This window comes from Suricata suricatta, chromosome X (genome assembly GCF_006229205.1).
Source record: "Suricata suricatta isolate VVHF042 chromosome X, meerkat_22Aug2017_6uvM2_HiC, whole genome shotgun sequence".
In the NCBI taxonomy this organism is placed as follows: domain Eukaryota; kingdom Metazoa; phylum Chordata; class Mammalia; order Carnivora; family Herpestidae; genus Suricata; species Suricata suricatta.
In genome coordinates this window covers 66,156,653-66,171,202 of record NC_043717.1, presented here as the reverse complement: position 1 = coordinate 66,171,202, position 14,550 = coordinate 66,156,653, and positions in this window count along the sequence as shown.

The following is a 14,550-nucleotide window of genomic DNA, read 5'->3' as shown; positions in this document are numbered from 1 at the left end:
AGCTGTTATATACAAACTAAATGGTAACCACAAATCAAAAACCAATAATAGATATGCAAAAAATAAAGACAAAGGAATCCAAGTACATCCCTAAAGAAAGCCAACAAACTGTGAAAGAGAGGAAGGGAAGAAAGGATTGGAGCAAAACTACAAAAACAACCACAAATCAAAGAACAAAATGGCAATAAGTATATATTTATCATTAATTATTTTGGATGTAAAATGACTAAACACTCCTAACAAGAGATGTACAATGGTAGAATGCATAAAAAACAATACCCATCCAAATGCTGCCTACCAGTGACTCATTTTAGACCTAAAGACACCTACAGATTCAAAGTGAAGGGATAGAGAAATATGCATCATTCAAATGGATGTGAAAAAGAAACCCAGCATAGCAAAACTTAAATCAGACACAACAGAATTTAAAAGAAATACTGTAACAGTATTTATAGGATACTATATATAATAGAGGGGACAATCAAACAAGAAAATAGAGCAATTGTAAATATTTATGCATCCAACATCGGCGCACTCACATACAGAAAACAGTTAATACCAAATATAAAGTAACTAATCAATAGAAATACAATAATAGTAGATGACTCTAACATCGCAATTACATCAATGGACAGACCATCCAAACAGAAAATCAACACAGAAACAGGGGCTTTGAATGACACAGTAGACCAGATTAATTTGAAAGATATCTGTGAAATAGTCCCTTCTAAAATAGCAGAATACACATTCTTTACAAGGGAACATGGAATATTCTACAGAATATATCACATATTAGGCCACAAAACAAGTTTCAACAGATTAAAAAGCAACATTTAAATCCACAATGCTTTAGTTTTAAAAATCAACCACAAGTAAATATCTGGAAAGAGCATACACATATGGATGTTAAATAACATAGTACTAAACGCTGAATGGGTAAACCAAGATATCAAAGAAAAAATAACAAATTACATGGACACAAATGAAAATATGTTTCAAAACCCTCATGATTCATCAAAAACAGTTCTAACTGGGGAGTTTATAGCAATACAGGCTTACTTCAAGAAACAAGAGCAATTTCAAATTTTAAAGAAACCAACTTTACACATAATGGAACTAGTATAGGAAGAAAAACCCAAAACTAGCAGAAGGAAAGATATAATAAATTTTAGAGTAGAAATAAAGCATATACAGAATCTTAAAATATAAAATTGAACAAAACAATGAAATCAGGAGCTGGTTCTTTGGAAAGATCAACAAAATTCGTAAACCTCTAACAAATATCATCAAAATGGAGAGAGGAGGGCACCTGGGTAGTTCAGTTTGGTAAACATCTGACTCAAACTCAAGTCATGATCTCAGGGTTTGTGGGTTTGGGCCCTGCATCAGGCCCTGAAACCTCCTTCAGATTCTGTGCCTCCTCTCTCTCTCTGTCCCTCACCAGTTCTCTCTCTCTCTCTCTCTCTCTCTTTCTCTCTCTCTGTCTCTCTCTCCCCTCTCTCTCTCTCTCTCGAAGGTAAACATTAAAAATACACATTTAAAATAAGGAGAGAGAGAGAGAGGACTCAAATAAAATCACAAATGAAGAGGAGAAATAAACAACCAACACCACAGAAATACAAATTGATAGAGAATATTATGAAAAATAGCATGGCAACAAATTGGACAACCCAGAAGAAATGGATAAATTCCTAGAAATGTATAATCTACCAAAATTGAAACAGGAAAAAGTAAAAAAAAGAAAATTGAACAGGCTGATTCCCAGCAATGAAATTGAATCAGAAATCAAAAAACTCAACAAACAGAAATTCAGGACCAAAGAGCTTCACAGGTGAATTCCACCAAACATTTAAAGAAAGGTTAATACCCATACTTCTCAAAACTTTCCAAAAACTAGAAGAAAATGAAAACTTTCAAATTCATTCAACGAGGCCAGCATTAACTTGATACCAAAACTGTATAAAGACATCATTAAAAAAGCATCAACGGCCAATATATGTAATGAGCACTGAGGCAAAAACCTTCAACAAAATACCAGCGAACTGAATCTAAAAATATATTAAAAGAGTCATTCACCATGATCAAGTGGTATTTATTCTCAGGATACAAGCGTGATTCAATATTTACAAATCAATCAATGTGATATTTAACATCAATAATAGAAAGGATAAAAAACATACGATTATGTCAATAGAAGCAGAAAAAAGCATTTGACAAAGAACAAAATCCATTCATGATAAAAAAAGAAAAGAAAAAAACAACCCTCTGCAATGTAGGTCTAAAAGGAACATACCTCAACCTGATAAAGGCCATATATGACAAACTAACAGTAAAGGTTATGCCCAAAAGGGAAAAACTGAGAGCTTCCCTTCTAAGGTCATGAACAACACAAGTATGTGTACTCTCACAACTTTTATTCATCATAGGACTGGAAGTCCTAGTCACAGAAATTAGATGATAAAAGGAAATAAATGCATCCAAATAGGTAAAAAAAAGTAAGACTTTCACTAATTGCAGATTTTATATACATATATAATATCATGATTTTATATATACGCACACATATGTGTATGTGGATATATATATATGTGTGTGTGTGTGTGTGTGTATATATATATATATATATATATATATATATATATATATATATATATCTCTAAAGACTCCACTAAAATCTAAAAGAACTGGTAAATCAATACAGTCACAAAATACACAATGTACAAAAATCTGTTGAATTTCCAAACACCAAAAAGGAAGCAGCAGAAAGAGAAATTAAGAAAATAACCTACTTTCCAATTGTATCAAAACGAATATCTGGAAATAAATTTAACTAATGTATGAGAGACCTATTCTATGCACACTAAAAATCAGAGATGAAAGAAATTTGAGTTGCCGCAAAGAAATGGAAATATACTCCATTCTCATGGGTTTGAAAAACAAATACTGTTAAAATGTCTATACTATCAGAAAATAATAATGCAGTCCCTTAAAATAACAACATTTTTCTCAGAACTAGAACAAACGATCATAAAATTTGTATGGAACTACAAAAGATCCTGAATAACAAAAACAATCCTGAAAAATAGAAACAAAACTGGACATATTGCAATTCCAAACTTCAAGTTATATTACAAAGCTGTAGCAATCAAAATATGATGCTACTGGCACAAAAACAAACTCAGAGATCAGTAGAATAAAATAGAATGCCCATGAATAAACTCACAACTATATGGTTAACTAATCTTAACAAAGCAGTAAGAATATGTAATGGGAGAAAGTGTGTTCAACAATTATGGCTGGGAAAACTGGACGGCTACATACAAAACAACAAAATTGGATCACTTCCTTACACAATGCACAAAAAATAAACTCAATATGAATTAAAAACCTAAATGTGATACTTTAAACCATAAAATTCCTAGAAGTGAGCATACATAGGCAGTAAGTTATTAGACATCAGCTGTAGCAACATTTTTCTAGATGTGTTTCTTGAGGCAAAATAAATAAAGGCAAAAAAATAACTATCGGGATTACATCCAGAAAAACAGCTTCTGCACAACAAAGGGGGGAAAACAACAAAACTAAAAGACAACCTACAGAATGTGAGAAGATATTTGCAAATCATATGTTTTATAAAGAGCTGCTATCCAAAATAAATAATCATATGTTTTATAAAGTGCTGCTATCCAAAATAAACCCAACACCTTCCAAAACAAACAATACATTTAAAAATGGGCAGAATATGAACCTAGAGGAAGGGAAGGAATAATAAGATGAAAACAGAGAGTGGGGACAAACCATAAGAGACTCTTAAATACAGAGAACAAACTGAGGGTTGCTGGAGAGGTGTTGGGGGGGTGATGGGCTAAATGGATGATGCGCATTAAGGAGACCACTTGTTGGGGTGAGCACTGGGTGTTATATGTAAATGATGAATCACTAAATTCTACTCCTGACACCATTATTACACTATATGTTAATTTGGATTCCCATAATTTTTTAATTAAAAAACATAAAGGCAAATTAATGGGCAGAAGAGATGAACAGAACATTTTTTTCAAAGATATTCAGCTAGCCAACAGACACACGAGAGGAGCTCAACATCACTCATGATTAGGGAAATTAAAATTCAACTGCAATGAGGTATCACCCCATACCTATCAGAATTGCTAAAATCAAAAAGGAAGAAACAAGTGTTGGTGCTGACATGGAGAAAGTTGAACCCATGCACTACTGATGGGAATGCAAACTGGTGTCATCACTGTGGAAAACAGTATTGAGGTTCTTTAAAAAGTTAAAAATGAAGTACCCTATGATTTAGCAATCACGATACAAAGCTATAGTATGATAATTTTTTTAATTAATGAGGAACTCGCACACAGATAAATACAGAGAGAGAGAGAATATTAAATTCTTACGTCTTGAATATAGGGTGCCAAGTTCTTTTCTAGGAACTTTATATGTTAATTTTATACTCCTCATAACAAATGATAATTGTCTTTTCCTGAATGCATTTACAAGTTAGGTAACTTGCCCAATATACATAAAATATATAATCTAGTTCTAAGTTTGCTATCTACCCTTTCTTATAATAGTTTATTTATTCTGTTTTTAAGTAATACCCTTTTATTTATGTTAAAATGCACTTTACTTTTTGAAATGATTATAGTTGTGCATGCTAAATGTATGGTCACATTCTAAAGATGAGTAAAATCCAAAAATGTAGGAACAACTGCTTTAGAAATGTATTCCAGTCTAGAGCCTCCCTGAAGTCTGACGCTGAGGTCCTAAATGCTACTTAGCTTTAAGAAGCTCTTAAATTTTGATTTGCAAATGTCTCCTCCCATTCAGTAGTTTGCCTTTGCATTTTTGTTAATGGGATTCTTGGCTGTGCAGAAGCTTTTTAGTTTAATTTAGTGCCATTGGTTAATTTTTTTTTCAGTTGCTCTTGTGTTTGGAGTCAGATCCAAAAAGTTATTGCAAAGACTAATGTCAAGGACCTTATTATCTGTGTTTTGTTCTAGGAGTTTTATGATTTCAGGTTTTACATCAAGTCTTAATTCATTTTATGTATAATGTAAGATAGTGACACAGTTACATAACTTTGCTAATAGTTGCCCAGTTTTCCAAACATTATTTACTGAAGAAACTCTCTTTTCCTCTTTTTAACCTTCCCCATTAAAACTATCCTTCCCTATTACGTCTTCTTTGTTGTCAATTAATTGAACATATATACATGGTTTATTTCTGGGTTTTCTATTCTGTTTACGTAATCTATATTGCCTGTTTTTATGCCAATACCATACTGTGCTGATTACTATAGATCTGTAGTATAATTTGAATTCCAGGAGTGTGATACCTCCACATTTGTTCCCCATTTTCAATGTAATTTTGGTTATTCAGCATCTTTTGTGGTTCTATATAATTTTTTAATTACTTACTTTACTTCTGTGAAAAACGCCATTGGAATTTTGATAGAAATTGCATTGAACCAGTAGATTGATTTGGGTAGTATGTATATTTTAATAATATTAATTTTTCCAATCCATTACCATGGTATATATTTCCATCTGTTTCTACCTTCTTCGTTTTATCAGTGTACAAGCTTTATTCAACTCTTTGGCTTTCAACTCCTTGTCTTTCAAGTCTTTAAACTCTTCGGTTAAATTTAATCCTAGGTATTTTATTCTTTCTATTTTCTTTTTTCTTCTTTTCTTTCCGTTTCTTTTGAGAGAGAGAGAGAGAGAGAGAGGGAGAGAGAGAGAGAGAGAGACCGACCAAGAAACAGACCCTTACATATTTTTTGTTTGTTTTTTATGTATTTTTTGAGAGAGTGAAGGTGGGGAGGGGCAGAAATAAATGGACAGAGGATCTAAAGCAGGCTCTGCACTGACAGCAGTGAATCCGATGTGTGACTTGAACTTACAAACCACAAGATCATGTCTTGACCTAAAGTTGGATGCTCAACCCAGTGAGCCACCCAGGTGCTATAGTATTTTATTCTTTTTGATGTGATTGTAAATGGGATTCTTTTCATGATTTCTCTTTCATATTCATTATTATTGTATAAAACACAACATGTTTTTGTATATTAATTTGTATACTACAAATTTACTGAATTTATTTATTAGTTCTAATAACTTTTTGGTGGAGTCTTTAAGGTTTTCTATATATAATGTCATATCATCTGCAAATAATGACAGTTTTGCCTCTTCCTTTCCAATTTGGGTGAATTTTATTTCTTTTTATTGCCTAATTCCTGTGGCTAGTGCCTCCAAAATAAATAAAGAACTAAAAAAATTCAGTAACAACATAAAAAAAAACAAATAACCCAATTTAAAAAATAGGCAAATGATCTGAATAAAAATTTTTGCAAAGAAGACATACAGATGGCCAACAGGCACATGAAAGGACGCTCAACATCATTAATCATGAGGAAAATGTAAATCAATACCACAGTGAGTTATCACCTTACACCTATAAAATGGCTATTGTAAAAAAAAATAGAAATAACAAGATGTGGAGAAATGGGAGCCCTTGTACACTGTTTGTGGGAAAGTAAATTAGTGTAGTCTCCATGAAAAATGGTATGGAGTTTCCTCAAAAAAATAAAAAATATAAATGAAATATGATATTCCTTATTTCCGTTGTGTAGAGGGCTGACTTTCAATAGATCGCAGCGAGGGAGCTGCTCTGCTATGTACGAAACCCTGATGATATGCCTTATTTCCATGCATGGTAGAATGGAGGGCATGGTGAGGTGGAAGTCTGCATCTGACTTATTATTATTATCATATATTGCTATCATTTTCCTTTCCTAATGGAGTAGCTGCTGCTGTATATACCACAGGATAATGGCTATTATTTATACAGCAACTTTTATCTTTAATGTGCATTACAAATACTAACACATTGCTCCTCAGGAGAGAAGTGTTACATATTGCCTAGAGCAAATATGCACCCCTTGTATTTTCCAATGAACTAAATAGGTTCATGAAATACAATCAATAGATCATCAGTATTAGTTGGAGATATATTAAACAAAGTGATCTACCAGCACTGGAGTTAATAAGTGATGGTCACAGGTTCAGATTATAGTTCATTACCAGAGCCCCTGCAGGCGAGACATTTGCAAACCAATCTTCTGCTTCCTGGCCACAGAGAATTTCTTTTAATAATAACTGACATTTCTTCACAGCCTCTAAATGGGTCCAGCTGGCATTGTGCAAGTTTCTCAGGTATGGTGGATTGTTTTACTTTACTCCATCTGGCAATGCTTCCTGAGAGATCATATTTTACTATGAAAGTATTTTGATAAAACCAACAGTGAAATTTTGCTCTTTTCCTTGTATCATGTCCACGTCTCACCACCTCCTGTCTCACTATCCATTTTCTACTTCCATCACGCCCTCTCAGCCCAAACACACACACACACACACACACACACACACACACACACACACACCAAGAACTTCAGAATCTGTAACAAATAAAGAACCAATGCAATAGCTTTTCGACTTATCCTGAAGGTTTTTGTGGACATTGCTAAAATAGCCCATTGTTATAGAGAATATTTCCTAATTGCATTGTCTCTTTCACTGTATTGCTGTGAGGTAGGAAGTTGCTATTTTTCCAGAGTCTAAGGCAAGGTAGGAAAGGTTCAAAGTGAGAGTAAATCAGAACCACACAATTATCTAAAATCTGAATTCATCCAACTGTTTTATTAATGCTGATAATAAGTTAAATTTTTATTTATACTATTATACTTGAAACACCTCATCTGACTCACTCTTCTCATTAGTATATGTTTCATTTCTTGGAAATATGTCATATTATATGGGAGAAGAATCCTGAAAAGATCTTATTGTTAAGCTTAAACCTATTTATATCTCAAAGAAAATTTCATAACTTTAAATAACTTACTTGAGAATATAGTATTTATTTAATGTTCAATTACATGGAAACACCACACAAAATTGCTTTAATTTTTATTATTATTTCCTATCTATAAATCCTCTTTGTGTTCTTGAAAGAAATAAGAATAAACTTACAGTAGTCAAAGCATATGATGCCAAATATCATCCTTCATAGCATAAAATGAAACAAAATAGGGGCACAACTTTCTGAATTATACACATTATTTTTGCATACATATTAAGAAATATTAAAAACAAAATTTTATAAGAATTGCATTAAGGAAAAGAGCCTTTTCTATATAGTAATGAATAGAAGCAGAAGACCAAGAGAGCAATAACTTAAAAATAGCTAAAGAAAAAGAAATAACCATATTCAACTCTCCCCAAGACCAGTCCAATTATTTTTGTAGGTCAATAAATGAATACAAGATTTATTCGTTAAATTATCTTTGATAGAGCAATAAAAACAAAATGAGTAGTTTGAGATTTGGCTTCCAGAGATGGACCACTACTTTTGTTGGTAGAATTGACTTTCAGGCCACACTTTTGATTAAAGCACATTATCTGGTATGTGACTTTTTAGTGAGATGGTAATACTGATATAACAAAAATAAATAGTTGGATAAGCTGCAGACACAGAAATGTTGGAATCCTGATGAATGGAAGTTTGTCTGAAATTATCTTTCATTTTTTTCATCTCAAATACAAACCAACTGATGCTATGTCATGTGGTGTTTCCAAATATTATTTATAAGCCAAATATTTGATCAGTTTTCTTTACATCTACAGAGAGATATCCTAGAGAAAGCAAGTCTTGGGACAACAATAGAATAGTTGTAGTGCCTTGCAAACTAGAATTTTTATGTCCAAATTCAAAGAGATTGAGCTCTGCAGGTTTCAGAAAGACTTCAAGAAAATAAGCACTATGGTGTGAGAACTCATCACAAAAGTTTATAATTGGACTGGTTGAAGAGCTTTAGGAAAGACAAAAGGCTGTTTTGTCTTGTCTATGAAATAATTTTGCTTGAATTTGGTGGTTTTGCAGCTATAAGAAAACAGCAAGTGCAGCAGTGCCTCTGTGTATGTGCTATCATTTTACAATATGAAATCTGCTTATGCATGCACCTGAGTGATATTGATGCTTAAGACAAATGGTCGTTTGGGAACAGGGGCTTTGCAAGCAAATTCCGATACCTGTGCCAGAGTCCAGCTCCAGCACGTCCAGGGTTCCCTGAAGGATAGATGGTGTTGGCAAAAGAGAGATGAGAGAGCCTCAATTTTCTTTTGGAATACCAGGAAGGCATCTCTGCTCTGTCTGATTCTCTAGCTTTGTTTATAGTGAAAAGTACAAGGAACAGAAAGAACAGCATGTGTTTAGTAAATGACTTCACATGGACAATTTTTACAATTTACCAGAACATGGATTCTGCATAAATTACAATTCTAGTAGTAATGATTGTCGTAAAAATCTTAGCTACAGACACTCATGCTATCATATGGGAAGGGCAGGTATTTTTTTAGCATACATTTTTTCCATAGGATACATAAGACCAAGATACACAAAGCCTCAGATATAGTCCTAAGGAAGTGACCTTTTACCATGAGGCAAACAGCATTGTTTAGTAAGTCAGTTTTTTATGAGTAGGGTCATTAGGCTGTTTATAGCTCTGAGGGAAAGTTTCCAGAAAAACAGGATTCCCAGGAGATATAATGTCTGCTCTCACAGTCCCAAAGACAAATGAAGCATTTTTGACATTTATCACAGTGTTGACTTTTGCAATGATGTCCAGGCCTAGAAAGTAGTGGGTTATCAGTTAATTGCTCAGCTAGGAGGAAAATTATATGTTGCTTGCCTTAGTTGCATTAGGGTCTATCTAGTTCATTCATCTTTTCCCTGACCAGGTGCAATCATGCCTCAGGGACAGGGCAGGAGGACAGGCCACTCCTGACACTAACCAGCAAAGCACTCTGAGGTTTGGTGCCCAAGCAGAAATGAAAGTTACAAGAGGGTAGATACTGGTCGCTGCCTGATGGCAAGAGACAGTGCAAACTTGCTGTACCGTCACCAGGAATTTTCACTCAGCCGGTGAGTTCAGATAGCTCCCAACATATCTGTATGAAATAAGATGATATTTATTACTTTAATTTTATCTTAAGAATTTATTCAAAATTTCATTAACGTGAAACCTGCTAATTCAGTGTTTCTAATTCCAACTCATAATATATTCGGTTGATTTAATTAAATATATTGTTTATCAATTTGCCTATGAAGTCTGTGTCAAAGGTGAAAATTCCTTATGGATTACAGCAGAGCCTCTACTTGATTACTTTTGTGTTTATTTTGCTGTATGTTTTTGAATTCATTAAACCTGTATAGTTTCAATAATGTCTATGCAGTATAGATTTTTAACCAATTTCACTAACCACCAATTTTTGTTGAATTTTGGTGAGTCCAGAACTGTTAGGTTCTAACAAGCACAAAAGAAGCACAGTACTGATGAGACAAAAGTAAAAACACATTAAAGAATAAGCGACAATGAAATGCTACATTGTGTGGTGCAGAGCTACTAATTGTAAAAAAGCAAAAAGAGGGGTGCCTGAGTGGCTTTGTCGATTTAGTGTCTATCTGTTGATTTTGGCTCAAGTCATAATCTCTTGGTCGGTGAGTTCCAGCTCTGGGATAGGCCCTACACTGAGAGTGAAGGGCTTGCTTGGGATTTTCCCTCTCCCTTTCTCTTTGCCCCTCTCCTGCCTTCTCTCTCTCTCTCTCTCTCTCTCTCTCTCTCTCTCTCTCTCTCTCAACGTAAATAAATGATATTAATAAAAGGAAAACGTTGCAAAGAAGGGTGAAATAAATATGGGACTTGATACCTTCAGATCTTTTCATAAAGGTACTGGGGCATAGAGTTGGCCTTCAAGAATAGGTTTGGAGGAGACAGGCAGAAATGAGCTGGAAATACATTTGTGATAAGGGAACTAGCATAAGAAAGTACATGGAAGGTAAAATAAATACTAGAAAATAGTAGGTAATAATTTGGTAGAGAAGTACCAGATTATTCAGGGCCTAGAAAGTTTGACAGAAACTTTTTATTTGAACCAGAAGGCAAAAGGAGACTACTATAGGATTTTTCATTTTACTATAAAGTATGTCATACATAAAAAAAGTGTGTAAAGTGCATAAACTGGTTTAAAAAGATAATATTAAAGATCAAAGGAAAAAAGAGACAATCTACAGAACACGCCATTAAATATTGAGAACAAACTGATGATTGCCATAGGGGAGTAGGGAGAGAGTTTGGGCAAAGTGGGAGAAGAGAAGTAAGAGACACAGAATAAATTATGGGAATAAAAGACACAGCATAAGGAATATAATCAATGATATTTTAATAGAGTTGAATATTGACAGATGGTAGGTACATTTGATGTGAGCATACCCAGTGTATAAACTAATAGAGGCACTAGGTCCTGCACCTAAAACTAATGTAATATTGTGTGTCAGCTATACTCAAATAAAAAAATTAGAGTACACATACCATGATGAGTACTAAGTAATATATAGAATTATTGAATCCATTTTGTACTTCAGAATCTAATAATAAACTGTATGTTGATTAAAATACTCCTATTTTTAAAAACCCTCAATTTTCCTGCACTCAATTTAAGAAACAAGAATACCAGTATTTTAATATCCCTTTATATTTACTCCCAGTCACATATTTCCTCCATTGAAGAGGTAACCATAATCCTAAGTTTTGCATTATACAATGATTCTGTTTGTTCTCTTTAATGTTTTAATACTTAGTATGCAATTCTAAACAATATATTGTCCATTTTTTATGGCTTTGGACTTTATATAAATATTATGATACTATATACAGCTTTATATCACTTTTTTCTTTTGCTCAAAATTGAATTTTGGAAATTCATGCATTTTGATGTCTGTATCTGTGGTTCTTTAAAATTTTATACTAGTCCATTGTGTGAGAATGATGCAGTTTCTTTTTCCTGTCAACTCCTGATGGACTGTTGGGTTCTATTCAGGTTTTGCTGGCATGAACATTGCTCTTATGACCTTTATTGTATGTGTCCTTTGACAGTACAGGTTGAGAGAAATGCCTAGGAATATTGTTAGGTCATAAAGTATTCATATGTTTAGTTTTGCTAGATCACGTCAAAATTTTATTCATCAGCAATATATTCTTTCCTTAGCAGGGTATGAAAATTCTTGCTGTTTCATGATTTTGTCAACACTTGATATTGCCAATCTTTAAAATTTTTGCAAATCTGATGCGTAGAAATTTCATTACACTGCTTATGAATGAGGTTGATCACATTTTATATATTCATTGTCTAGTTATATTCTATTCTCTGTGAAATGTCTCATTGTGTTCTCTTATTATTTAAGTAAGTTATACATGATGTGTTATATAAATTATAGGTGATGAAAGTATTTTCACAAATTATTACTTTTTTAACTCTATTATTTCTTGGATGAACACGCTTATTTTTATGTTTTCACATAAAGCATATCAATCTTTTCCTTTATAATTTCACATTCTGATTAAGAAGTCCTTTTCTACCCCAAGGTTGTAGAGATAGTCTCCTACTTTCATTCTGCATGATGCTTTCTGAAAAATAAATGGGCAACTCAAGGTAACAGTGAGTTTATAGTCACTAAGATATTTAAGGAGAGTAATATTAAGGAAGAGATGCATGGACTTTCACCAGATTGTTCGCTTGCCTTTTCTCCAGGAGCACTGCAATGCCAACATGGCTTTATTTTATTCAAGCCTGCTGACCTTTAGAACTTTAGGCTTTAGAGGCGCCTGGGTGGCTCAGTCAGTTAATGATCTGACTCTAGATTTCTGGCTTAGGTCATGATCTCACAGTTTGTGAGTTCAAGCCGCCCCACCCCCCCACCCCCGCATTGGGCTCTGTGCTGACAGTGAAGAGGCTGCTTGGGTTTCTCAACTGTATCCCTCTCTCTCCCCCTACCCTACTTGTTCTCTAAATAAATTAAGTAAGTAAATAAAAAATAAATAAACAAACTTTAAAACTCCAAGCTTCAGAGATGTGGTTGGGCAGGGGCTTGTTCTGGTCTTCTGGGGGAGGAGCCAATCACAATGGGACTGAAGTGAGCTTGACTGAGAAGGGTAGTCACGTGAGAGTTCAGACAGGTGTGGCTTGGTGTAAGCGAGTGAGGCAGCCAGTGTAGGTGCTGTAAGAAGTGATTGAAACTTGAGTGGCTTAGCTTAGTCACAGTCTTTGAGATCTCTGACTCTGGAGTAAAATAGAAATAAACTCAAATTACAGTTATGTTACTTACTTATTTTATCTTAGGCAATTTATATAAGCATTCTTAACCTCAGGTTTCCAATTTATATAATGGGAATAATAGCATTTTATTTAGCCATTTGCTATGAAGTATAAGTAAGATAATGCACATAATGTTCTTAGTAATATTAGGTGTTCCAGAAATGTTAGTGGTTATTATTTTAATAGGCACAATCCTGCACAACCTAAAAGGATATCTAATTAACAATTTTACACCCATGCTTTAAGTTTTTGTATATAGCCACCACTTGGTAAGACTTATCAAAGGAAAAGATAAAATAAAAGTAAAGATGTACAGCTAATGGAAAAAAAGAATGGGTGCTCTCCAAACATGTATTTTGTCTTAGAATATAACCAGACATGCATATTTCCATCTTTTCTTTTGTGTCTGCCTCCCATCCCTGCTGCTAGTGATGCAGCAACCTGGGAGGAGAAGGAGATTGAGAACTGAAAGGCGATTGTATCCAATGAGAGGAATTAGGGCTAGAGGAAGAAAAGCATGAAGCATGACAAGTATGCAGATAATCAGTATATGTCATTTGAGAACATACATTATTTCAAAGCAATCCTGTCAGAATTTTTAGAGTGATTCATTTTCATTCTTACCACTGCAGATTTCCCAGGATACAGACTGAAGTAGTGTAGGAGAGGCACGAAAAAATGATAAATCTAATGAAGTTTATACATTAGCCCTTTCTATCCCCTAGGTTCTTAAAAGTGCCTCCACATACATTTGGCTGAAGAGCCTGTGCAGTAGAGGAGGGTCCGAGAGTTCTGGAACATAATCTTCAGCATTTGAGAGATGAAGCATAATAAGAGAGCTCTGCCATTCAATGTTTCTAAAATTTCTTTTTCCACATCACAGTCACCACCAACCAACAAATACTCCTGGGTTCATTTGAGTAGATGAGCTGTAAATCTTGTCTTTTCTACACGTGAGGTCAGAAAGAATTCTAGTCAAAGAACTATGACTGCAGCTTGAATAAAAACATGACCAGAGATAAGGTTCTTTTAAAAGGAAAAAGGAAACATTAGCATAAAACAAGAAAGCAAAAGAAAAAATAAAGAAATGGGCAATTCATTAAAGAGATTATAATCAAAACTTAGCAGCCTCTTATAGTTTTCTTTGTAAAAGAAATAGAGTGTGTGAGGCCAGGGACTCATTATCCTCTCCTAGCTAGTAATTCATAGAGAACAGAAACTAAATGGGTTGGTGCTGCCTGGAGAATTGTAAGTCAGAGATGAGACCATTAGTTAGCACCACTTACTGTTTACATAATGGGGAGCCATTTGAGAAATT